Raw genomic sequence first — 23,840 nt, 5'->3', positions numbered from 1 at the left:
ACCTATGTAACGCGGCTAATAAACGAAGCAGAAGCGCACACATCGAGGTAAATCAGTAAGTACATATGGTTCAGGACAACGCGTTGCAGTGTGTCACATTGTAAATGCTCATTGGTATACTTAGGTACACTATTTATTTAAAAAGAACAAAAAAACTATGTGTTTGAACTGCCAGCGTACCACAATCACTTTGCATTTGTCTCCTATTTGTCTCCTATTTTTTGGAGCTATCGTGCGAAAGAGTGAAAAAGACTCCCCCTCCCCCCCTTTTTTTTATGGACCTTAGTTGCACATATTTCTTCATTTCTTTTCTTTTTCATTTCCCGCATACTCATAGCATGCCACTGCAGGCGAAGAGCAAAGGCAAATAAAGAATATGAACGCCGGGCAATTTAGAACGCATAAATTTTCCATTTTTAGACGGCACTTGTTCCGACCACGCTTTGCGCGCTTCGCCAGGCAAGTGTTTCATACTTTTGCAGCGCAGATTGAAACAAAGGCACTAAAACGTTACGCACATTTGTTTCCGACTGGTGTTGTTATTTACGCTTGGCCATACATCTTCCCATAAGCCGGTAGAAAAATTATGGACACGGGTAATTTACCTGAGCAAGAGGGAAGCCCGAGCTAAGTCGCGTTTTAAATTTGATTTTCTTTTTTTTATTATCCTCCGCAAACAGTCCGTCCTCGCCTGCTTCCAGTTACCGGGTGCTGTGCTCATGACGCAATTTTTTTTTCTTTTTCCGGAAGATAATTGATTAGTCCCGAGTGCCTTCTGGCAATATATAAGCTCGTGGAGCAACTTGCAAGGAAGATACTATAAATATATGCCGCTGTGCTCGGGTGTGCTTCGTTCGCAACTGGCGGCTCATTGCGTGGTTTACATCTCCTGAGTTTGGCTTTCGTTTTGTTTAACAAAACACCACGATGCCGGTGAAAGGTACAGTTGCGTCCTCCGTGTTTCATTTATAAGAACTTTATAGGGTTCCTACAAGCATTAAGAAGTGCCTGTTTTCCGAGTAATAGGGACACTAGTTGATATGCGTATTTATAAACTGTGTGTGGCTACTATACGTATTGGTTTAATGGTACATTATATGGTTACACCAGGTGTTGTAGCAAATGGTTTAGGTACAGTTCGTGAGAATAAATCGGCATGGAGATAGACTTTCTTGTTTTCGAGAGCTCATATTTCGCGACACTTGGCAACAGCAAGTTTGCGAGAATGGGCAATGTATTCTTCGAAGATCGCGGTTCGCTGATTGATATCTTAATATGGATTGTAGCGAGCAGGTAATTGTGTATATGAAGGCGGTCAAGATGTCTGAAGAACCAGTGACTGGCGCGAGGTACGGAAGAATACTTGGATACCAAAATACGAAAATGCAACAGGTGTTCCCTTGAGTTATGCACCAATTCGGAGTTCCGAGCCACGACAACTAACAATTATATTGCAACTATTTTCCTCACCGCATTCGTCAGGGTTCCGAGTTGCGCTTTATTTATATTATCGCCCTGATTGGCCGTTTATCAGCTGTCGATGATAAGGAAAGAATATAACCGAGCGAAAGAAATCACTAAGTTATGCAGATCAGCCCTGCTCAACTCAAAATAATAAGATGGGGGACGCTTAAGCTTCACCTTTAAGAGTGGAACGCGGTAGCATTCAAATATTTTTGACTGCTTCTCACGCTTCCCGGCAACTGGAGAGTATGTAACCGTAATGTTTACCGGGAAACACTGGCCGCTAACTCTATGCACGAAGGCGGGCTTTCTGGTAAAAACGTGGCCTCTTACGTAGGCCGCCATGCGGCAGAAACGAGCGTCATCTGGAGGTATTGCAAGGAACCGGGCGCGGCGCTTCGTAGCCACAGAGATACTCACACGCCGGCTCGGACAAATGGCGGACGCCGTGGCCGGTCTATGGATTGGTAGAAACGCTGGAAAACGGGTTTCTTTGAGTTTTCGCGTAACAGAATTATGTTTTCTCGTATAGTCAAATTACAATCCGATGCTATCACGTCTGCAGGTTGTCTGTAAGGCGCACTGTATGATTTTTCAATACATTTTAGCTTGATAAATTCAATTAGTTTAGTAGCTTCCTTGCCCCACAGGGAGGACCTGGGTATGGTTTGCTCGAAAATCTGCTTTGCCGAAACAACGTCCGACACCGGATTATCTGCGGCACGCGTCCCTTAACGCTGTCGCGTTAAAATCTCGTTAAAAGAGACTTAGTTAAGGGGTCGATGAATTGCATAGTTTATTTCTTTCATTTCTGCTGCGCGTTGGCCTTCTCCCTGTATGTGTGCGAGCGTGAGCAGCGCGGGCGTAGTATGTGTGCGCGTATATGTGTATATGTGTGTGCGTATATTTGTGTTCGTGTTGTTGTTGTTGTCCTCGTCGTCGTCGCACACTGTCACACAAACGTCAGCTGGTAGTCTTTGCTCGCGTTTAGGGAAAGACTAGTCCTGTTTTTCTTGCCAAAAAGCGCGCTTCAGAATTATCCGTCCGAGCGCCTTATCCACGCTTTTCAGAAGCGCAGGTAAAGAATGTATAGAAAGGCAGGTGGTGGTGGTGGTGGTGATAAACTTCATTGAAAGGGGGAAGGGTAAAGAGGGACGTGGCTGAGGGTTAAGGCTCAAGTAAGGCCCTGGGCCTGCTTGGCCTTTTCCGCCCAGTCCACCAGTTCAAGTTGTCGGTCGACGTCCCCGGAACTGAGCCAGGCTGTCCAGTCAGTCTCGCTGCTGACGGGGGGATGAGAGAACGGGAGCGAGGTGCATTCCCACATTATGTGTGTGAGTGTTCCTGTTTCTGAACAGAGCCTACATTTGTCGCTTTCCCTGCCCCCTGTGATTTTGTTAATGTTAATGTTAATGTTAAGGGGCGTTAACTAGTGGTAGTTATGGTTGGCTACACAGCACTTGTGAAAGAAAGGGGTAAGAGTTAGAAAAAGAGAAGAGCCGAGAGGAAATTGAACTACGTGCTCAATCTACACGGTATAGGGCAAGGCAGCAGGCAGGGTTCTCAAAGTTTGTTATTGATGCCGGTGGACCTTAGGAACTTCAGTAACGCAGATGTAGCAATCCCACGCGCAGTTCCTTTGTTAATACTGGCCTATGGCACTTCGTGGTCTGAGACTGGACGATTGTCCAGTCTATCAAGGACTGCGCGCATCAATTACATGTCCGAACTATAGCGCGGGCAGGTACAAAGTATTTGCGTCGTGGCCGCATGTGTCGAATGTAGGGCGGTCAGCCATTCCGAGCGGGAAAGCATAGGACTCGGTAAATGCGACGCCAAGCAACAAACAATACATGGTCTGTTCGCGTCATGGTAACCCAGGCGGTAAACGTAGTTTAGGAGGGAACGAAAGTATTGCCGACACATGGTATCAACCAACGCTACGCCGACGACCCAGCTTTTTATACAGGCTGTTTTCCTTTCTTTAGCTGTGCCAAATTTTTACAAATTGCATTTGACAGATAGCACAATTATAACTCTTGATCTAAATTGATCTAAATCGATGAGGTGGCCATTACTCCTACAACAAAAAAAAAACACGCGTAATGGAATAATTAACACAATTACAATTATTATGTCCTAATTAGTTATTTTACAGCAGATGTTTCTATCTACGAATTGTAGCTAGGGGGTTCGCAAGGCTTATCCAGTTGCAACGAATTCTTTGGACTGCACCAGTTGCGGTATATTAATTTTCAAGGTGTCCGACGAAATTTATTGGCGTTCCTGTTATTTTCGTGCTTCAATGCATAAAACAGCGTTTTCCTAAAAAAAAAAAAAAAGAAAAAAGAACTTGGACGCCAATTTGATTCGTCAGATGCTTTGGAAATTAATATCTCGAAATTGGTACAGCCCTGAGAATTCGTTCCAAGCGGGTAGACTTTGGGAACTTGCCGGCTGTAATTCGTAGATTGAGATAAATTGCATACAATAAATAATTAAAAAGTTAATAAGCATATTTATGTTAATTCTTCAATTAAGCATATTGATTTCTGGTAGAAGTAATAGCCACTTCATAGTCTAATCTCGATCAAGGGTTGGAAGTGTGCAATCTGCCACAGGCAGTTTGTAAAAATTTGGTTCAGCTAAAGAACAAGACCTTATATGTGTATGGTATCGCATTAAAAATTCTTAAATGTATGCTAAGCACTTAACAGCTCCATAGGTTCCTGTCATACAGTCCGTTTAGTGCATGGTGTTTTCTGCATATATAGAAAACTTCTCTGCAGTTTACCTTCTTCCGATAGAAAGTGTCTCTTGTCTTCCCCTTGTTACGCAGTATATAATCTTCCAATCCGACTGATACAACACATTGTTCTCTTAATCGCCGTTCCCATTTTGGCAGACGGACTTGACGTATGCCTTCAGGGCGTGTCCCATGACCTGTCAGCTTCGCTTCTTGCAAGAGCGTCCGAAAAGCCTAGGAGCGGCAGCGGAGCAAGCACTCTTGTTCCTTCGGTGTGTGTGTTCATTCCCCGCCTCCCTCTCGAAGACAAATGTTCGCGGGGCCGCAGTTTGACGAGGCGAAAACAGAGCGGCGATCTGATGGGGCTGAACGGCCGAATCCTGTAGCCAGAACCTCCTCCCGCAACTATACTCTCACTGCGGTGGAGAGTCGCTCCTGCAGAGGGTGGCTTGGGCGCGGTGAACACTTCCATAGAGCACCGTACTATATAAAGACGAGCGAGAAGTCCATGACTATGAACGAAGCGACGCTAGTCGCAAGGGCAGTCACTCCAACGAATCACTCGCGCGCGGCACCCATCATGCAGGGGTCCCAAGACAGTCCAGAGACGAGAGAAAGAGCTCACGCCGGAAAGTGGCGGTTCGGATAGAAAAAAAACAAAAGCTAACGGGAAAGAGAGAGCCAGAAAGAAGGAGGTTAAAGAAATGGCCAGAGCACGTCCGCGACTTCACCTTTGACAGTTGTTCGGCCACAGCGGCGGTAAATCATTCGAACGACAAGCATTCTTCTCAAGCTTGCCCATCTCCTGTACATTATTTCTTTTTCCCAGCTGTTGTTTTCCGCAGGCGCTTGTTGTTCCCTGTATGTGGAGAAGAGGCCTGGCTCCTAAAAGCCAAGGGCAAATGGGAAGCGCGGGAGACAGCGCGCGCGACGGAAGAGAGACCTCTTTCGCGTTCGTAGAAAAGAGAGCTCGCCGGCGAAATTCAGTGCGGCCTCTCTTGTCCGGCGAAAGTGCTCCTTGTATTTCGTGTGCCCGGCATTATGTAAGGGTGCGCGAGGTCGATAGGCGGCGGTGAGGAATGGCGAGTCGTGTGCGAGAAGCTCCGTGACAAAAAGCGTCCGAGGTTAAGAAAGTGCAGCCCCCGTATGCGATCGAAGGCTAAGCAGAAACGGCGTAAAAGCGACTGTCCTTTCAACCAGTGCAAAGCACACAAATGCAGCGGTAACAGGAAAAGAAAGAGCGCATGTCGGTAAGGCACTAACTCGGGGACGCGCGCGCACACAGAGACACCAGCCGGACAGCGAGTAGAAGAAAGAGGAAGCGAGTGGCAGCAAACGTAAAAGGAAACAAACTGACAAGCGATGATAGGGAGAAAGAAGCGGGCGGACAAGGGGGCTTTCTGCAAGTGGATCACATTACGCTTAGCGCAGTCGGCTGTGTGCGCGTTTTCACGGCTCTAAGCATTCATTCGCATTTTCTTTTGTTTCACTTCGGTAGTGCTTCTTCTCAGAAACCTAGCGAGTACACTTTAGTTCCTTTTTATTTTATTTTATTTTTTCTCCGCCCCTTTCTCAATTTTTGTTCCTGCTCGTGTAACGGGCCTCACTCGCCCCTGCAGCAGCAGTAGTGGTGGCTAAGGGCAGACACTTGCTTCTGTGTCAGCGGCGCGGACCAAACCCGAAAGCACCGGGAAAGCTTGATCTTTCGTTGTCAGGACGGGTAAACCGTGTAAAATCACTCTCGGGGAACAATCTCTGCACTCTCCGTAAGCTCGTTTTTTTTTTTTTTTTGTCTACTGCCGCGCCTTTGCTACGCGGGACCCTCGCTGCCTAAGATGGGTGCCCCTTTAATAGTCCCTTAAATTTTAGAGCTCGATGACGAAAGAGGCGTAGGCATTAAAAACTCCCAGTAGCTGGAGAAAGCACTCAGCGGTGAAATGAAGGCGCCGGGCTCACCCATGACCGTAGGCCCTCGTCGCTTCCTTTCTCTAAAGCAACGTTCTCCGGCTTTTCTCTCGCTACCTTTTTTTTTTTTCTCATTCTTACATCGTTCTATCTGAACTAGGCCGACAACTAAAAGCAGTCATTGTCCTTCGGCTGGCTATAGTCTAAAATGTGCTTTATATTCTCAAAATTGTCCCCCGAAGTTTTTTCTGCGGATAATTTAATTTTCTCTTTTTCTCCCAGGTCTAAGATGACGCAGTTTCCCTTCTGCTCTTGCTGCTTGTGTTAATCGCTCGCGCCAACCGCTGCTGTAGCGGGCACCTTTGAGCACTTCGACCTATCGCTCGAGAGGAGCAAATCCTTCCTGTTCCACACCTCCCTCATTTCTTTTTCTTTCACTTTTTGATCTTCGCAGCGCTTGCATTGCCACCCAACCTGTCTTGTTAATGGCGTTCGAGCGTAATTGCCGAAGTTACGCCTTTTCTTTGTGCTGAACTTTCGTCTATTGTTCGTAAACCCTACTTCGCATCTTGCGTATGCACTGCCGTAGTTTCACTTTAATCACAATGTATAAGCTCTTATTCTATACGTGCCAACGACCCCGAGAGAGAGATACTTGCTCCGCTAACGGAGGGGCTTACATAAGTGAGATTTTAAACTTCGCAGCGCATGAGTTGAAAGCAGCATTCTTGTTTACTTTCCCATATTTCGCTGTATTTTTCTTTCTTTCGTCCTTTCTTTTTTTCGGTAAGGGCGTGGAACTGCACGCATAAGGCGTAGATGATTTTATTAGCGATCATGGCACCATGCTTTCACCCTCACGTTAACGCAGCCGTAGCGAGCACTCTTCTGCGGAAGCTGTATGCGCTTTTGTTTCTATATAAAAATTGTCCCACACACGCACCGTTAATTGTCGCTGTCATTCGATACTGTTCGTAAATTATTCCTCTCGGTGTACGTAGCCATATCTGCGCGCATACATTCGTGCGTGTACAATCTCTGCTGTGTATAATCAATGTTGCTGGCTTCGAAGACGCTATAAGTTCTTATACTATGCTGGTTCATATACTATTAATAAACCTTTGCGCAAACAAACAGGTCGACACAAGGACGATACAGGAAAAGTGGCTAAGGTGCTTGCGTCGTCGTCCTATTTGTGCTAATGTTTGTTATGAATGAACGCATCAGCTAGCCCGCCGTAGCGTTCTGCTGATCATATGCTATAAGCAAAAAAAAAAAAAAAAAAGAAAGCAAGCAGATATGGTGAAACGTTTTCTGATGCCCATCATCTCATGCATGTCCGTGCCTCTAGATTGCGGTTCCTTCAGCGGAGGATAACAAGAAGAAAAAAAAAAGAACAAAAGATCGACGTGGTACCCGACCATCACCTACGCTTACTGCGAACAAATATAGACGCTTTCGCACTTGTAAGAAGAGTATACGATACGTGTATATACGTGTCACGGCGACGATCATGTACACCTCGATGGCAGTTCGTCGTCGCTCCAACTCGCCTGCCGATCGTGCCGACGCGTCTGACGCAAGAGACGCGTCGTTATATAAAGCAACAGCCTGTCGTGGAGCCCCCCCTCCCTAACCCGCTGGCGCGCGTGAGTGGAGGAACCGCACACTGTCATTACCGACGTGACGCCTGCGCGCGCCAGCAGCCGTCCGAGCAGACAAGAACGTGGGTATATATTACGCCGGCGACGCCGAAGCGGACACACACGCGCGCTCACAACACGAGAAAGTGGGCCCTGTTTTCTCCCTTCCTCCCGTTTTTTCCCCCATTTCGTCCTGTATGCCTAAGACTGAGCTTGTCGCCCGCTCAGACGCCGGTCCCAACGGGGGATCGCAGCAAGCCAACGGAGCCGTGGAAGGCAGGGTGCCGAAAGGGGAGGAGAGAAGGGGGTCCGCCATCTTATGTTTTCGTCATGAGGAGCAGATGATGACTGCAAGGAGGTTGGCATGCATCGATCTCGGAGCGCCCAGTCAGGCAGGTGATTTAGTTTTGCCCGTCAGCCGATGGGCGATCGGTGCCTCGTGCAGAGCGGCGCCCGCGGACTCCGGTTGCAGCTCTCTGGCGACGCGGCGAGGAGGCGGAGACGCGCGGTCAGCGTCGACGGCGCTGGGAATGCGCACGTCTGGCGTGTTGTGCATGCTAGCGCAGCCGGCGGCAGCCGATGGCCGGGCGCATCAAGGCGCAGCCGCGGCTCGTCGCGCAAGCCAGGACGTTGGCGACGCGCTTTGTTTGATTGTTTGTTTTTGCCTGCATTTGTGTTTTCGTATGTGGCCGCGATGCGAGACCGAGGGAAATAGGGACCGGACAGCGGAGATGCACAGGGATCACTCACTCGCTGTCTGTCCTACAGCGACGGCCGATCGATTGCGGGCATCGCGCGCATTACAACAACGCGTCCACGTGCGATGTGGCTCGAAACGGTGACATATCGTCGACGGCTGAGTCGCTGCTTGTTGGAGGTCGCTAAGCGCGGCTGGTCATCGCTATGTGTAGAGCTGGTCGTCATGCGTTGTGCAAGAGGAAACGTATGGGCTCAGAGAAATGCATGTCAGATTCTGCGTTGGTCGAGTGAGGGGAAAAAATCGAAGTAATAAAAAGGACATCATGGGATAGTCGTAACAGGCCATCAGACTTTTGTTTAGGATATGTGCATTCATTTCTTATAACTGTGATCCGTCTTTCTAAATTTTATTATTTTTTATGAGAGTGTGTTGGCAAATAGAAATCGCTTAAACGGAATTCCCGCTAAAACGGAGCCAGGAGGTGGAAAGCTTTTTCTTGCGACAAATGTCTTCTAACCAGAAAGGCATCCTTAAGTATCGGTGGCTAGCACTCAGTCAGGCAGAAATTTGACAGATTTTAAATCCGTAGCATGTAGCGACGTGAACAGCTTCGCGGTACTGTCACTGACCTCATAGATGAATAAACATAAGCACCACCGAAATTTTCGATGCCTTACAGCGCACCGTTTGATAGCTTGTACTTAATTCGCACGAATGCATGTTATTCGGCCATCGACTCAAGCAGTAAGGGCTGTGTTTTTATTTTGATACATCAGCGTGCCCCCTCAGAACCAGAACTAGTGAAGCATCCAGCAGCCGTTGACCCTCGTTGACTGCTCGTTCACTTCTTTATGCCTAATGTATGCAACAGTGTAAAGGGCATGTAAGACATATGTGGTGCCTGCACCTCCTTCTCAGTAAGCAGAACTCGTGTTATCGGGTTAATCGTGTTATGGTGAACTCGTGTTAACCGGAAGCTATTACTCCTGCCCCTTGAGGTTCCGTTTGACGAGATTCTGCTTACCTGATATTTAGGAGATGCGGGCGCCTTTACGCGGCGCCCGCTACGGCTTCTCGCATGTACAAATATACAACTAAAGATGAAATAACAAACCGGCGCTGAGCAAAAGAAAGGCAACAACAACGAAAAAAATTGACTCGCCATCCCGGCCCTGCGGAATTGGACGTCCAGCGAAGCTGTTGAAAACCACCACTGCAACACTTGAGGGCAGTATGCAATACTTTATTGCTTGAGATTAACGGTACTAATGGTATTTTAGAATGTTTAGTGATGGTAGTAATTGTAATTTTGCAAGCACGCCGCCACCTATGGTGGTGCTGCAACAACAGTGTAATCAATTCATAGGCTCGTTATTTTATGTACGAAAGGCTAGGGACGTAACTCTCCACGTCACAAGCTGCCGTCGCCGCGGGCACCTTGCGGAGTGCTTGTAGCCTCTGTCATTGAATTTGGGAGTATGATCTATTTTCTGTCGATGTTACGCCACGAAGAAATCCCGGGATCCTAGCCATAGACAGCTTCGCTGTAAACGTCAGTCAGTCAGTTAGCTAGCGTTAATGAACTAAAAGCTATTCAGTTTTTGTGCATGTATATGGTTTGCTGACTTCCATTCTTCGCCCTGTTTATACAGCTTCAGTTACGTGACAATATCACAAGATTTTTATACAACGCTAGTCGTTTCCTGGAACGGCGACATCCATCTGCCCGTCCTTATTTAAAATCAAATTTGTCGCTGCAGGCACGAACTAGTTACTGCTCTTAAGCCCTGATGCAAGATATTCTAAGCAAGAGAAAGGTGAAAAAGAAATGACAACAATTTCACCCTAAATGTGAAGCATTGACGTACTCGAGTGATAGCGCAATGCCACTTTTGATTTGTGCTTCTTTTTGTCACTTTTGCTACCTTCATCGAGATGCGCTCCATCCGTTGAAACCACAGCTCCCTGTTAATCCTAACTGGAAGGACATTGCAGCAGCAGTCGCTTGAAAACCGAGTTGGCACATTTGCTACGTATCATTGAGAAGACAAGAATGGAACACAGAGAAATCGCGGTAGCGCAGTATAAAACAAATTATGCATATCCACGCACAGCGGGAATCGGTAAAAAGGCAAAATATCGCAATAGCAGAGACGCGTTGCAGAGTTCAGTGACGAACGCGGGCCTCAGCCACCATGGTAGACTTTGGCGAGGAAATGAAACCTTTATTCAGCATTAAAAACGTGTTGATTGACATGACACCACAGACTTCGGCCTAGAGAAACACGCCACAGCGTCGCAGTACTATGAGATACGGGCGTCGAATTTCAGAGAACGATGTAGGCTACTTTGACTTTTAAGCTTAATTGGCGGACAGACATAGGATACATCGTATATAAAGGGGCACGTGCTGTTGTCTTATTACGAAGAGTCAGCAGCCCTCGTTTTGGAATGCGCATGGGGGACTCCGCTGATGATTTATTGTATGTATTCCCGCCCCCCCCCCCCCCCCTACTTTAGAGTTTGGTGACGCGGTATTTTCTGGAGCTCTTGCTTATAAATTACGCCCTTTTGTTCTTTTAGAAGGCGAATCATTAAGAAGAAGCTTTAGCTCGGACCAAACTCTGACGCGGCCTATACAAATACATGTAAACGCAAAAATGTTTTTATGAGATAATCCATGGACCGATGTTAGCGAAATTTGTTGCATTTGAGAGACAATGTTAAATTCTAGGGACCGCCGCAAGCGGAATTTCGATTCAGGGCCTGAATGTCGTTAAAAAGATTGTCAAAAATTCGCAACTTTGAAAGACATAGAAGCACCAAGTTTCCAGATTAACAGCTCTGCACCAAGAAGAGATATCGCGGTTATGTGAACGCCACGTATTAGAGCGTTCAACATGGACAAATTCAATATGTCAGTTTATATCTTAAGTGAATTTGTTGCGTTGTGTACAATGGTTCTGCAAAAGCTATATTTTCATATTACTAAATCTTTTGAGATTCATGTGTATCATATAACTTTTGTCCGCCTTAGATGTACTATTAGACTCAATTCAAATAATTGGGATATCAGTTTTCATTGCTGAGTTAGAGTTGTAAACTTGATTGTTCCGTTTTCTGAAAATCTTTTATTTTTGCCAATTTTTAATAAACAAATTGCGGACATAAATAACAAATTTGAAACCAATAGTCATTAGATTTTAAGTTTCTCTTTTAAATGCAATAAACCTCGCCAAATTTGGTGCAGAGGTTGCCGAGAAAAGGGAATTCTTCTTTTACATTTACTTAGATAGGAGCACCCGAGCTAAAGCTTCCTCTTAAGTCTATGTCTTGGCCTTCCAAAATTTGTAGCGAATGATAATCTTTATCATGTAACTCACCTACCTTCTCTTCAAACTCTACTTCGGATAGTGACAGTCCAAACAGTACTGAATATCTATGCTTCTCCCCAGAGACGCTCCTCCTATGTGTCCATTCGAGAGTCGAGTGCATTCTTTGCGAATAAATTGCCTCCACTGCTTCGTCCCCAGGGAAATGTTGTGTAGAAGCCATTACAACCTTTACAAGTATCAGTCCGTGATGCGGTTTTTACAAATTTACCTGCTGCGACAGCAAGCGTTTAATTCGATGATATATTTCCTAATAACGTTAACCTTGTGCTTGTTGGATACCTAAAAGGTTTCTTAGATGACCACTTTGAGAAGTTCCATCTATATATATACTATAATAGCCACATACACTTCTGTCAGTGAAAAGAAGCCAGGAGTAGACATTTTTTCGCCATTATGAAATTCGGCGTTCTCTCTTCGACTGCCCGACTTTACGCCAGTATTTCAGGCAGGGTTATTGGCTATCATTCTAGCTCTACGAAAACTGCCGTCATCTATTCATTCAGCCGTAACCATAACCGTCTCCTTATCCATTTCATCGGCTCTATCAGCGCCAAATTGATCTACCATTCTCCGAGAATTTTATTCATCTATCTCCCAACATTTACGGCTCATGTATTTGTTATGGGTAATAGGACCCATGGGACTCACTTTAAACGAGGCAGCAGACGCACTATAGCGGCGGCATCTCTTAAAGGCGCGGTACTGAAGATCCTAAAACCTTCGGCATACATCATGGCTGCATCATGGATGCATCCAAGAATAACATGTTAAATCATGTGTAGTAAATAACACCGATTTTCAACACCTTAAGTTCCCTTGGCACAGCAGATGGTGTTCAACAAATAATTTGAAGTTTTATTACCGAGAATGCATTGCCGAATACCATTGCCTAATTTTTCTTCCCACAGGTCTGGTTTGGCATCTTCCCCTCAATGTTTTTATTGAAACGAACCTGAAATTATGGAACATTTCTTTAGTCGTAGGTTCGACATGCGCAGAAAACGACTTCTAGAAGGTCTCCTTCGGAAACTTGCATTGGTCATTACGCTTTCTGTGATACTGTCTCTTGGGGAGTCGGCACTTTATCACTTCAATAGGCACGTATGTGACGCCATACAAAAATATTAACTTCACATTTAGAATAATATAGCCTGAAAATTTGTATTAACAATGAGTGTGTATTTAATATCATTCTTAAATTACGAAATTATTTCAAGTATTCTTCCCGTTTTACCTATGAACGCCCGATTTATGTCCGATGACCCGTAGTGTGTTGAGCCATTTCCATACAATGCGTATGCATCTCAGGCATAATGCCAGGACCCCTTCCCACCACTTGGCGAGCCTCACTGCTGGAAGGCCCTGCTCGACATCTAGCGGTATTGTCAGTGCACATCGTGCGTCGTTTACTTCAGGGTACGCACCTGCGGCCAAGCCAGCGTTTCCTCCGTGGTGTTTGAGCCGTCCACAAGTACATCTAATGATTCCAGGACTACAGAAGAAGACAGATCTACCGGCCCCTGCTCTAAAACAGCTGAGCTTACTTCTTCTGCACGAAAAGTACAGCAACCACGTGCACATCTATACCGATGGATCGACTACGTCGTGCAGTTCTGGTTGTGCCGTGGTTACACCAACGCGAGGAATGACACTGCGGTTCAAGACATCGCATGTCACGACCTCAATGGCGGCAGAACTAACGGCCCTGCGTCGAGCACTGGAATTCATTGATTCTGAAAGACCTAGAAAATGGGCAGTGTTCTGTGATTCAAAACCGGCATTACAGTGCACGCAGTCAGTTCTCCGACACGGATGTCATGACCAATTGACATACGAAGTCGTGAAACTTTACCATTTGTGATACTTTACCATGATGTCCAACAAAAAGGCCACGAAGTCGTTTTTCAGTGGGTACCTGGCCACTGTGGAATCAGTGGCAATGATTCCGCCGATGACGCTGCCGTCACAGCTCATCAAGAAGAGCACAGCGTTCCAATTCCGCTTTCGAGGACTGACGCTGCAAGGCAGCTTCGACACCTGGCACGCAGCCTCACAGTGACTGAGTGGCACTCGCCAAACTTACGACTTACACGACTACATCGACTAAACCCCTACCTGCGGCTCCGACCTCCACTCGGACTTCCCCGACGTGAAGCTACGCTTCTCTGTCGCCTTTGGTTAGGAGTTGCCTTCACAAAGGCATACTCTACATTAATTGGAGTGACTGACAGTGCAGCATGCGAGGTCTGTGGCACCGAAGAAAACATCGACCACCTGCTGTGCCACTGTCCAAGATATGCCCTAGAGAGACAAGAACTTGCCAAAGCTTTCAAAAAACTGGACAATCGGCCGCTTTCTGTGCAGGTGCTGCTGGAACACCGCCCCCATCGTCCGTCGGCCCATAAAACGGTGAAGGCGCTTTTGTGTTTCTTAAGGACGATGGGTTTGTGCGACCACCTGTGACTATTAAGGCAATTACTGTAAAACCACACGCGTCAGCGAACTTGCCGCAATTTCCTTCTTTCCTTACCTCCTCTCTCTCCCTGTGATCTTTGCTTTCCCCTTTCCCATTCCCCCGGTGTAGGGTAGCCAACCGGACGTTATTCTGGTTAACCTCCCTGCCTTTTTCTTTTCTCTTTCCTCCTCCTCCCTCCGTAGTCACCAAACTAAACCAAACCAAGATGGCGACTGTCAGAATGCTTGTAGACTCAGCAGGAAGGTCGTTTTCGATCAAGAAAGTGTAGTCCCGCTTTCCTATGTAACTAATGTAAGTTACGTTGTGTTTTCCATAGATTCGCACACATACAGTCATTATGCACGCTTTCTTTAGCTGCATCATGTCGCCGCTAAGTGGCCTCAGCTCGCAGAGGCGTCTTCCTTGCGTCTTCCAGATGGTTCCAGACGCGTTCCATTACTTGGGCTCGAAGCTGTATACGTAGACTCTCTCCGATGTTGGGCAGCTTTCCAACGCCCCGATAGCAAGCTCATGATCGCTCTTGCACACGGTACGGCTGACGAACCTACTCTTGTTCATTTATTTCCGTTTCGAGTGCACGTTGACAACCTGAGGGTAGGACGATCTTCATACGGTAAAAAAAAAAGAGAAAAAACAACTTGCGCTTGCAAAATGTGCCTGAGCCTTGGTGAGCCCTCAGTGTTTCCAGCAGCGCGAAGTGGCTTCGTCATCTAGCATGCACTCGTATAATGACGACGTTTGCCTCCGAGACGGCAATCCACATCTCTGCGCCTTTCTTTCTTATTTCTTTTTTACTTTCTCAGTTTTGCATGACTAGGCATATGACACACAAGAGGCTTCAGACAAGATGACAGGAACCAGTGCGAACATGTGAATAATAACTTGCTCTCGCAAGTAAAATTTTTCTAGATTGAGCATATCGGAGGCACACATTGTACGAACGAGTTTTCAGACAAAATAGTTCATGAAGCAGTGGCAACAAGAAGTACAGCTTGTCAGTCGAATGTAAAAGCCAATTGTGAGTCTGACATATCTCCCATGTTCGTATTCTTCTTGTGCTGCACATTTTCGCTTTTTACGCAGGTTTCTTAAAGGTCGCTGGCAGAGGGAGAATGCACGGATATTGCTTGTCTTGATTGTTACCTGGCTTAAGCACGACCATTGTGGGAAAAACTCTGTTTAAATGAAGTGTTAGTAAATAGTTGTGCGGAAACCATCGAAGATGATTGCCTGTTATTGTAAGCCAATAGCCAAACAATTCTATAAGACTGTTCACTTTTTTAATGGATCATGCATGAGCAGGAAGGCGAAGATTTGTTCTAGTCAGGCTATTAGGAAAAGTATGTATATAGTATACCCACTGGGGTGGCGAAGTGGCTTTGGCGTTGCGCTGTTAAGCCAGAGGGTGCGGGATCGAATCCCTGCCGTGGCATCCGCATTTCACATTGGGCGCACGTTAAAGAGACCCAAAGGGTCAAAATTAATCCGGAGTCCCCCACTATGCCATGCCTCATGCTCATATCGTGATTTGAGCACGTAAAACCTCAGAATTTCATTCTTATATAATATACCTATGATCCGGTCGTTCGTGTCGTGTTCTATAAAGTAGTAACTGATATGACATTCGACAATAGCTGAAGTCATGGAGGCTATGCACAGGCATTCAGGGATAGCAAAGGAAATGCAGGAAGGTCGACCAGGTTTCCCCCTCCTTCCTACTCTAAACTAGGAGAGGGGAACTGGCATGAAAAAGTAAAGGAATAACAATCGAGGGATGCGCGCGAACACACCCACCCATTCTTTAGCGACCCTCTTGCAGAACTTTCTGGAAATTGCTGAACCCCGCGCCACCACATGACATCATGGTAGCTGACAGATTGCAATGTTCCATTTGCTAATGAAGTTGATCTGCTCTTCAGATGTCGAGACCGAGACTGGTCGTACAAGGAAACGCATTTAAGTGCATCAAGTTACTTGAGGAGTAAAAACGTTCACTCATTAATGAGCGATACAACAGTTGGCAGTTTTCATCCGAAGGCGACGCATTGAAATTGATACCAAGGTTCATTGTCGTACTCGAGCTCCTCGCATGCACGTTGGTCTAACAATACACGGAGGCGGCATGGCACGACGCAGCGCACCAAGGAGAAGCGCCCTCAGGTATATGTCGCAACGCTGTCGCGACAAGGAATAACACCGGCAGCGGCGTTACCAGCGTCGTACCTCCATGCAGCACGAGAGGAATCTACACTCTCCAGCAGGCTGGTATGCGAACGCGTAAAGTTTGGTTCGAGTTTAAAGTAGGGCGGGGCTCAGGACAAGAACAAGCTTTCTGTATACGGTATAACAAGTGCTTCGTAATCGTTCGTTGGCTTGAGTGCGGAATACAGTGCGCATGCCTGCGGGAGGCTACGCAAAAATGCTTGCTGCATGCGAACACCGCGTGTTCGCTGTCTCGTAATGCCCCAGGATAACCAGACCGTCCGGTATTCGCTTTCTCAGATGCAACCCCAAAGAGCGTTCCACATTTATTCGCCGAGACGTGACTCCTCGCCATCATCTCACTTACTCCATATTTTTTGCCCACTGCTATGGCACTGCTTTGTCGGGCAGAAAAGGTGTACGCATGTATGCTAACTATAGCAGCATTCATACTTTTTTCTTTCTGTCGCGTGACAAAGCCATACGCGTACAGCCGCGGTGCAGCCCACCCTCAACCTCCGGTGGCTCTACGCGACGCAGGTTGGTTGCCTGCTTAGATGCTCGCGCACCTTGGCGAGGGCGACGCATTGGCTTTGCCCAAAACCTCCTTGGTTTTGGCACAGAAGGAAGTCGCTGAAGCGTTCGTCAAGAAAGCTCTCGCTTCGTGGTGCGCGAACTGAAAAAAAAAATTGCTCGACTCGCGATACTCCCTTCTTGGTCGATGGCACGCACCGCGCAGCCACGAACAGGAGCGGGCACTACATCTTATCTGCGTGATTTCACCGACGTGTATGGATGCCGCCTGCGTCTGCTTGAAAGCGAACGCGCGCGCGCGCACGTTGGAGCACACCTGAGCGCATCGTCTGCACGCGGGGACCCGCGCGGCCGATGCGCCGGTGCCAAAAAGGCCGGGACGGGCCCCCAGGAAAGCAATTAGGCCGAACGTCTAATGGAACAAAGGCTTCCTCTGGCAAACCTGAGAGGAGCTTGAAAACTGTTGGCGACACCAGCCGCCGCGCTGCTCCATCTTGATCAGGCAATTACCCGGCTTACGCCGCCGACGCCGGCATCGCGGCGGCGGCGGCGGCAGCGGCGGCGCTCTTTCTGTTCGCCGCGCGCGAGCGGAGAAGCGTAGTATACACACGCGCACGACTCTTCCTTTTGGGCGAGGAAGAAGTGCTTCGCGTCCACATGTCCTGTATTTTCAGAGCAGCAGCGAACAGTCGGGCCCGGGGAGTTTAGAGCGCGAGCTGGTCATGCGTCGTCGTCGTCGTCGTCGTCGGGGAATCGGCCCGCGCGATCGCACGCAGTGCGTTCGCGGCGTTTGCGCGTGACAATCGAAAGAAAGCCCGGAGTCCCCCAGTGATCGATGTCGCGAAGGGGAACCGATGCACCCCCCCCACCCCCCTCGCTTCCTCCCTCCCCCTTCCCCTCTTCCCCAGCCAACGCACACTTGGCCCATGCACAGCCGCACCCGCCTCTCGGTGCTGCTTTCCCTTTCTGTATTTCGAAACGCATGTGTACGGCTGTTGGTGTGTATATGCGCGAGCCCTTGTGTGTACGCGCGGTGTATGTGTGTGTGTGTGTGGGTGCGTGCGCGTTTGCTGTGCGCTGAACGAGTACATATCTATAGCTCGCGCGTGGGTTTGGGGAGGGTGGGGGGACAGAGAGCGAGAAACGTAGGCTTTTTCGGCATCGCCTGTTGTGCCGGGATCTCGCAAGCTCGCGAATGGAGCAGCGACGCCGCGGCACACACAGCGGGGAGCTCTGTGCGCGGGCCGGGTCTCTCACCAAGCACAAGGGGGCTCCTCTTTGTTTGCATTTTCCTTTCTCTCACTCTTTCGTTGCTCGCTTTAAAAACTGAAACCTTTCATCGATATGCCGCAGCCGTCACTCTTTTCTTTTTTCTTCTTACTTTCTCTGTATTTTTCCCCCGCTGTTGCGTCGATTCAGAAGCGTTCCTGTCGACCGAAGCTCGCACGCGCCAGAAACAATCGATTTCCCAGTTGACAACCGAGTTCGTGCGTGCGGAAGAAAAACCCATACCCGAGTGAAATATTATGTGAAAGAACGTATATGCCGGCATCGCCGCCGTTATTGACAAATCAAATGCGAATCACTGCGTTATTGGCCGGATTGAAAGCTTGGTTATGCTCTGCTTTTTGCTTTCGCAGCATCTGTCCGGACCAGCGGGTTTTAAGGTGTACGCGAATTTCTTGGAGGCGAAACAACCAAGCGTCTCGCGCTGGAGACATGACGCCATCTTGTATTGACAGGAAAGCACGACGCAAAGAACGGCGCTGAAGTTTCCAGCGCAAGACGAACGGACCAGAGGCGCTGGTTTCGATTATGTAATGCCGAATAAGAAACATTTTCTTGAGCTCGTGTTCTTAGCAGCTGCAGCGGCTTGGAAGTAGGCGGCCTCCTCTGTAATACATCGCGTTTGAAAAATGAAGCCAGGATTGTGCAGCCTAAATGCCCTTAGCGATACTACTTTCCATGATATTATCTGCGATGCGGTTCGTCCGAGTTGGTCTTCGCTTTCCTCTAAGGAACTTGGGCATTGACGGATTGGGTCATCGTCTCTTCAAGGGGACACCATAGCGAAAGCTAAATCACCTTAAACTGATAAATAATTCCCTTAAAACGTTGTCTTCATTAATATCAATGTTATAGATTGACTATTAGAAGAAGAAAACGCCCAAAGTTCTGTTTCTTTAAATTTGGCACAGAAACCTCAGCGCAGGCATACGTCAGTCTTGGGTCACGGAATTCAGTCAAAGCACGGTGTAAGGATCATAAGAGCGCCTTTATTTTTGGTATTGCAGAAGCATAATCTACTGAAAACAGGTCGACATATTTTTCTTTTGAGGCGAATGAGGCGAAGTTTTCTTTGCATACACTCCAGCTTTTTTGGTGTGGCTGATGTCTACAGCTGAGTTAGTCGATATGTCGAATATATATATATATATATATATATATATATATATATATATATATATATATATATATATATCGCCTACCCTGCACCATATAAAAATAATGATGACTGCAATTTAACCATTAGTCAGATTTGACAAATTTCACATCCCGATCACGAACACGGCAGAGCATAATTGTTAGAAAGACAGCAGCAAGAGAGACACCCAAGCATCTGTTGTGTTGTGTAATTTTCCGAACCGACGTCCACGCTTGTTCATTAACGATGGTCTCAAAACATCGGTATACATGACCAGGAGTGAGCGCGGTGTCTTGATGATTGTATTTCATTAATATCAAGTGTAACTTTAGTTTTTCCTCACCATTGATTCCGTTTATGCATCAGCGTTTCGACAGAGTATGGTCAACTTACTACCGACATTCCTTCTCGCTGTGTGGAGTTTTCACTAACACAAGAACACGTAGCTGATTTCAGACCGACCTTTGGCAGAAACTTGCACTAGCAGTGCAATCTCTCACTTTTTTTAATGTCGCCTGTGCAAATACCTTTATTTTTCATTTTTGTACAGTATTGTGTGACACTGCCCACTACTGTAGTAGAGTACTTTACAATCACTTTACCAAGCACGTGAAAGCTCTAGCGCCAGTTCAAAGCGCACGACTAGACCAGCTTGTTTGCGAAGAAAAGCTCATCGAACACGATAATCAGATAGGAGATGTGTGTACGCTCTCCAAAATGACGACCATTGCTTCGAGTGCCTAAAGAATGCAGTAAGGAACCAAGTGATTGGCGCAATGAGTGAAAAGAAACGATGCCTGCCGACTAGGCGCTTACCCGTTTTCACATTTGCGAAGACACGTCTTACGGGCGTAGCATGGGGGTATCATTATGGCTGACATTCACGCCACCAAATCGGCACAACATTTATTTTGAGTGATCTAACTTACAGATTCTGCTAACTGGGAGGGAGCAAAGTGCACATATGGTATATTTCATTCTTTGTAATTAGAGTAAATAAGCTAAAGATAGGAAATTGCTACATTCATTCATGCTCCTTGAGATATTTCTGCACAGTTTCATACAAGAATTCTCACACTCTGGGTGCAATTCTTTCAGCTTTAATTTATTTCAGAACACCAGTAATTAGCACACAGTTTTATCTATCACGGTACATGTGGCAACTAATACGCACACAACTAAAACATTAAAACATAAATACACCAAGAACGAGCAAATTCATAGCGCGGAGGAAATAGTTAACTTAAACAAGGCGTTCTTTAATTACCTTAAGTGCCTTTTATTTAGCCATTCGGAATGTGCTACCAGGTGTGTGCAGAATCCTTAAATAAAGCTCGATGTATGTCGTACTTCTCTGTGCGCACAGCTGTCATTGCCATTGTTCCCTTAGCAGGCATCATGTGTCGCCTTCGTCCGCATGACGTCACTGCGTCAATGTTTGATGTGGTGCAGGCGCCTGATTTGGTGGTAGCATTTAGGTACAGCTATAGAGAATAACGTTAAAACTACGTGAGGATAAAGCTGCTTCGATATTTGCGCTGAATAAACGTAAAGATTGCGTGGGGTAACTCGTTGCATAATATGAAGGTGAACAGAATCATACGCATCGCTTTTGATTGTATAGCATTCAAAATACCCTTTCACTAAAGCGTCGTTTTATATAGGTTCCGGCATGTACGTTGGACCTGTATAATGTACTACAGCGAAGCTATTAGCCTCTCGGTGGTTGGCATTTTTCGTGTCCTTCCGCGAACAAAAATTACTGTCATCAGCAATCACTCATAACCCCTAAACAAGCAAAAAATGCAATGACTCATCCCCCTCGTAATGCAGAGGCTGCAAGTACTCAGCAAAGTGAATCGAGCAGGTAACACATTCTTTGGAGTCACTCACACAACGTACAAAACAGCGCACGTTTCAATGAAGACCAAGCTCAAAACAAGCATCTGAGAGAGAGAGAGAACAACTTTAGCGAAAATGCCTGCAGTGTCGGTTAGGCTCCCTCCACGCAGGGAGGACAAGCTTTTACCGCGACGCGGCCACTACGTCAGTCTCGTGCATTGTGCTCCTCGAGGTCTTGGTTCCTCGCTACTTCCGCGGATCCGAGAGGGCCGCCGCTCCCTTCCTGGGGGTGCTGCCCCCCTTCTCCTCGGTTTCGCGTGGTCGCTGCCTCTCTAGAGCTGCCGAGACCTGCTGGACGGCCTTGAGTTGTGTATCTTGGTCATAGCTCCTCGTTGCAGCCTCTAGCTGCGGCGGGATCGTCGTCTTCTCGCTGGCTTCTCGTGGATTTATACTACAGTCCCAAAGGATGTGAGCCGCGGTGGCTCTCTCCTTAGCGCACAGCCTACACACGTCACTCTCGTACACGCTCGGACACACGTGCTTAGCTAGCACCGGGGTGAGCAGGGACCCCGTCTGTAATTGCCTGTATAACATTGCCTCCTTCCGGGTAAGCCCCGGGTGTGGTGGCGGCATAGTCTGTCTATTAAGTCTGTACCACTTCACTATTTCGTTGAAGGTGGTCATCTTGTCCTTGGCACTGCACCGCGACCAACACTCCGAGTCGGCCGTGCTTGCAGCTGCGCGGTTGGTTAGTCCTCGCGCGACCGAGTTGGCCGTCTCGTTGTGGTTCACGTTCCCGCGTTCCAACACGTCACTGCCCATGTAGGCCGGAAACCACTTGATCACCACAGCGCTTTTGCGTCCGATGTCTTCGGCCTTGTGCAGTATGCGCACAGCCTCACTGCATACCCCACCCTTGGCGTAGTTCTTCACTGCCGTTCTAGAGTCACACAACACTGTAGTGCATCCGGGGTCGGAGATGGCCAAGGCGATGGCCACCTCCTCCGCCCGGTGCGCCTCTCGAGTCCGGACGCTCGCCGCGGTCTTCGTTGCACCCGTCGATGCCCCGACAGCCACCACCGCGTATGCGTCGCTGCTCCCCCGATACTCCGCCGCGTCCACGTAGACGGCGCCTTCTTCTCTGGCGTGGAGGTCCACGAGAGCCCTGGCCCTCGCCAACCTCCGCTCCTTGTTGTGCTCAGGGTTCACGTTCCTCGGGATCGGGCAGACCCTGAGCTTTCTGTTGATGTTATCCGGTATAGGTACGCCTTTCTGCTGCTTGCCTTCCCTCGGCTCGAGGCCAAGGTCCCGCAGTATCTGTCTTCCGGTTGTCGTTTCAGAGAGACGCTCGAGTTGCGCTGTTCTCTGTGGTTCAGCTATTTCGTCCAGCGTGTTGTGGACTCCCAGCGCCATGAATTTTTCGGTGCTCGTGCTCCCGAGGAGGCCGAGTGCCGCCTTATACGCCTTGCGTATGGTGGCGTCTATCTTGTTACGTTCGCTCGGTCTCCAGTTGTGGAAGGCGGCCACGTACGTTGTGTGGCTAACTGCGAAGGATTGAACGAGCCTAGTCAGGCTCTCCTCCTTCATCCCCGCTCTTCTGTTGGACACCCTCTTGATGAGTCTCCTTGCCGCGGCCGCTTTGCCCGCGAGCGTGTTGACCGTTTCACCGTTGACTCGGTTTCGCTGGATGAGCAGCCCGAGCACTCGAATCTTCTCGACCTCCGGTATTACTTGTCCTCCCCTGTCTTGACAAGCATCTGTCATCGTAAGTAATGGCTCATCCCCCCGTAAGCAAGCGAAAATGCAGTGGCTCATACCCCCGGAAGCGAGAAAAAAATGCAATGGCTTACGCCCCCCTAAAGGCAGAGGCTACAAGCGCTCAGCAAAGTGAAGGGAACAGCGCACACATTCTTTGAAATCACCTATACAACACACAGTACAGCGCACACGTTCCAATACGGAACAAGCTCAAAACAAGCATGTGAACCATCTATAAAACATTGCATACTCTTCGCAGTTGCATAGTGATGGTTTTGCAACAGCTTCGCTGAACATTCTTTTCACAGAGCTGGAATGGAGAGTAACTCTTTTATTCTTCAAGAATGAGTCCAGCTCAACATCCCACCAGATTTAAAGGCGAAAGTCTTAGATCTGTTTGAAGGTCACGTTGTGAGGTACGGAAATTGGAGCGCTCGTGCCGCTGCTCGCGCGTTCGTCATCGTCTTCTTCCGCATCGCTGTCACATCGATGCCGCTAATCACGCAAAAAAAGCACAGCTAATGCAATGCATGCGTCGTCTTCTTTCAATCGCTTCTTCCACATTGATCAAATCAAATCAAATCAAGTTTATTTCCGATACATTTTGACAGACAACGTTTGCTGGTCAATCTAAGCACATCGTGCTTGTTAGAAGACCAGGCAGCAGATGGTAAATTTTTCAATAGAAATATAAAGCATTATGCAATTAAAGTTAAAAATTATACAATTGAAAGAAAATATTCTAACACTGAA

At 47.6% G+C, this 23,840-nt stretch overlaps 1 long non-coding RNA gene across 1 annotated transcript in view; it reads left to right on the top strand.

The window, feature by feature from the left end:
- The window catches only part of LOC129385017 (uncharacterized), a 210,041-nt gene that overhangs the window by 45,633 nt on the left and 140,568 nt on the right, over nucleotides 1-23,840 (top strand). The window lies entirely within an intron of this gene.

Source organism: Dermacentor andersoni, chromosome 5 (assembly GCF_023375885.2).
Source record: "Dermacentor andersoni chromosome 5, qqDerAnde1_hic_scaffold, whole genome shotgun sequence".
In the NCBI taxonomy this organism is placed as follows: Eukaryota; Metazoa; Arthropoda; class Arachnida; order Ixodida; family Ixodidae; genus Dermacentor; species Dermacentor andersoni.
Note: the sequence above shows the minus strand (reverse complement) of the source record. Positions and strands in the feature narration are given on the sequence as shown.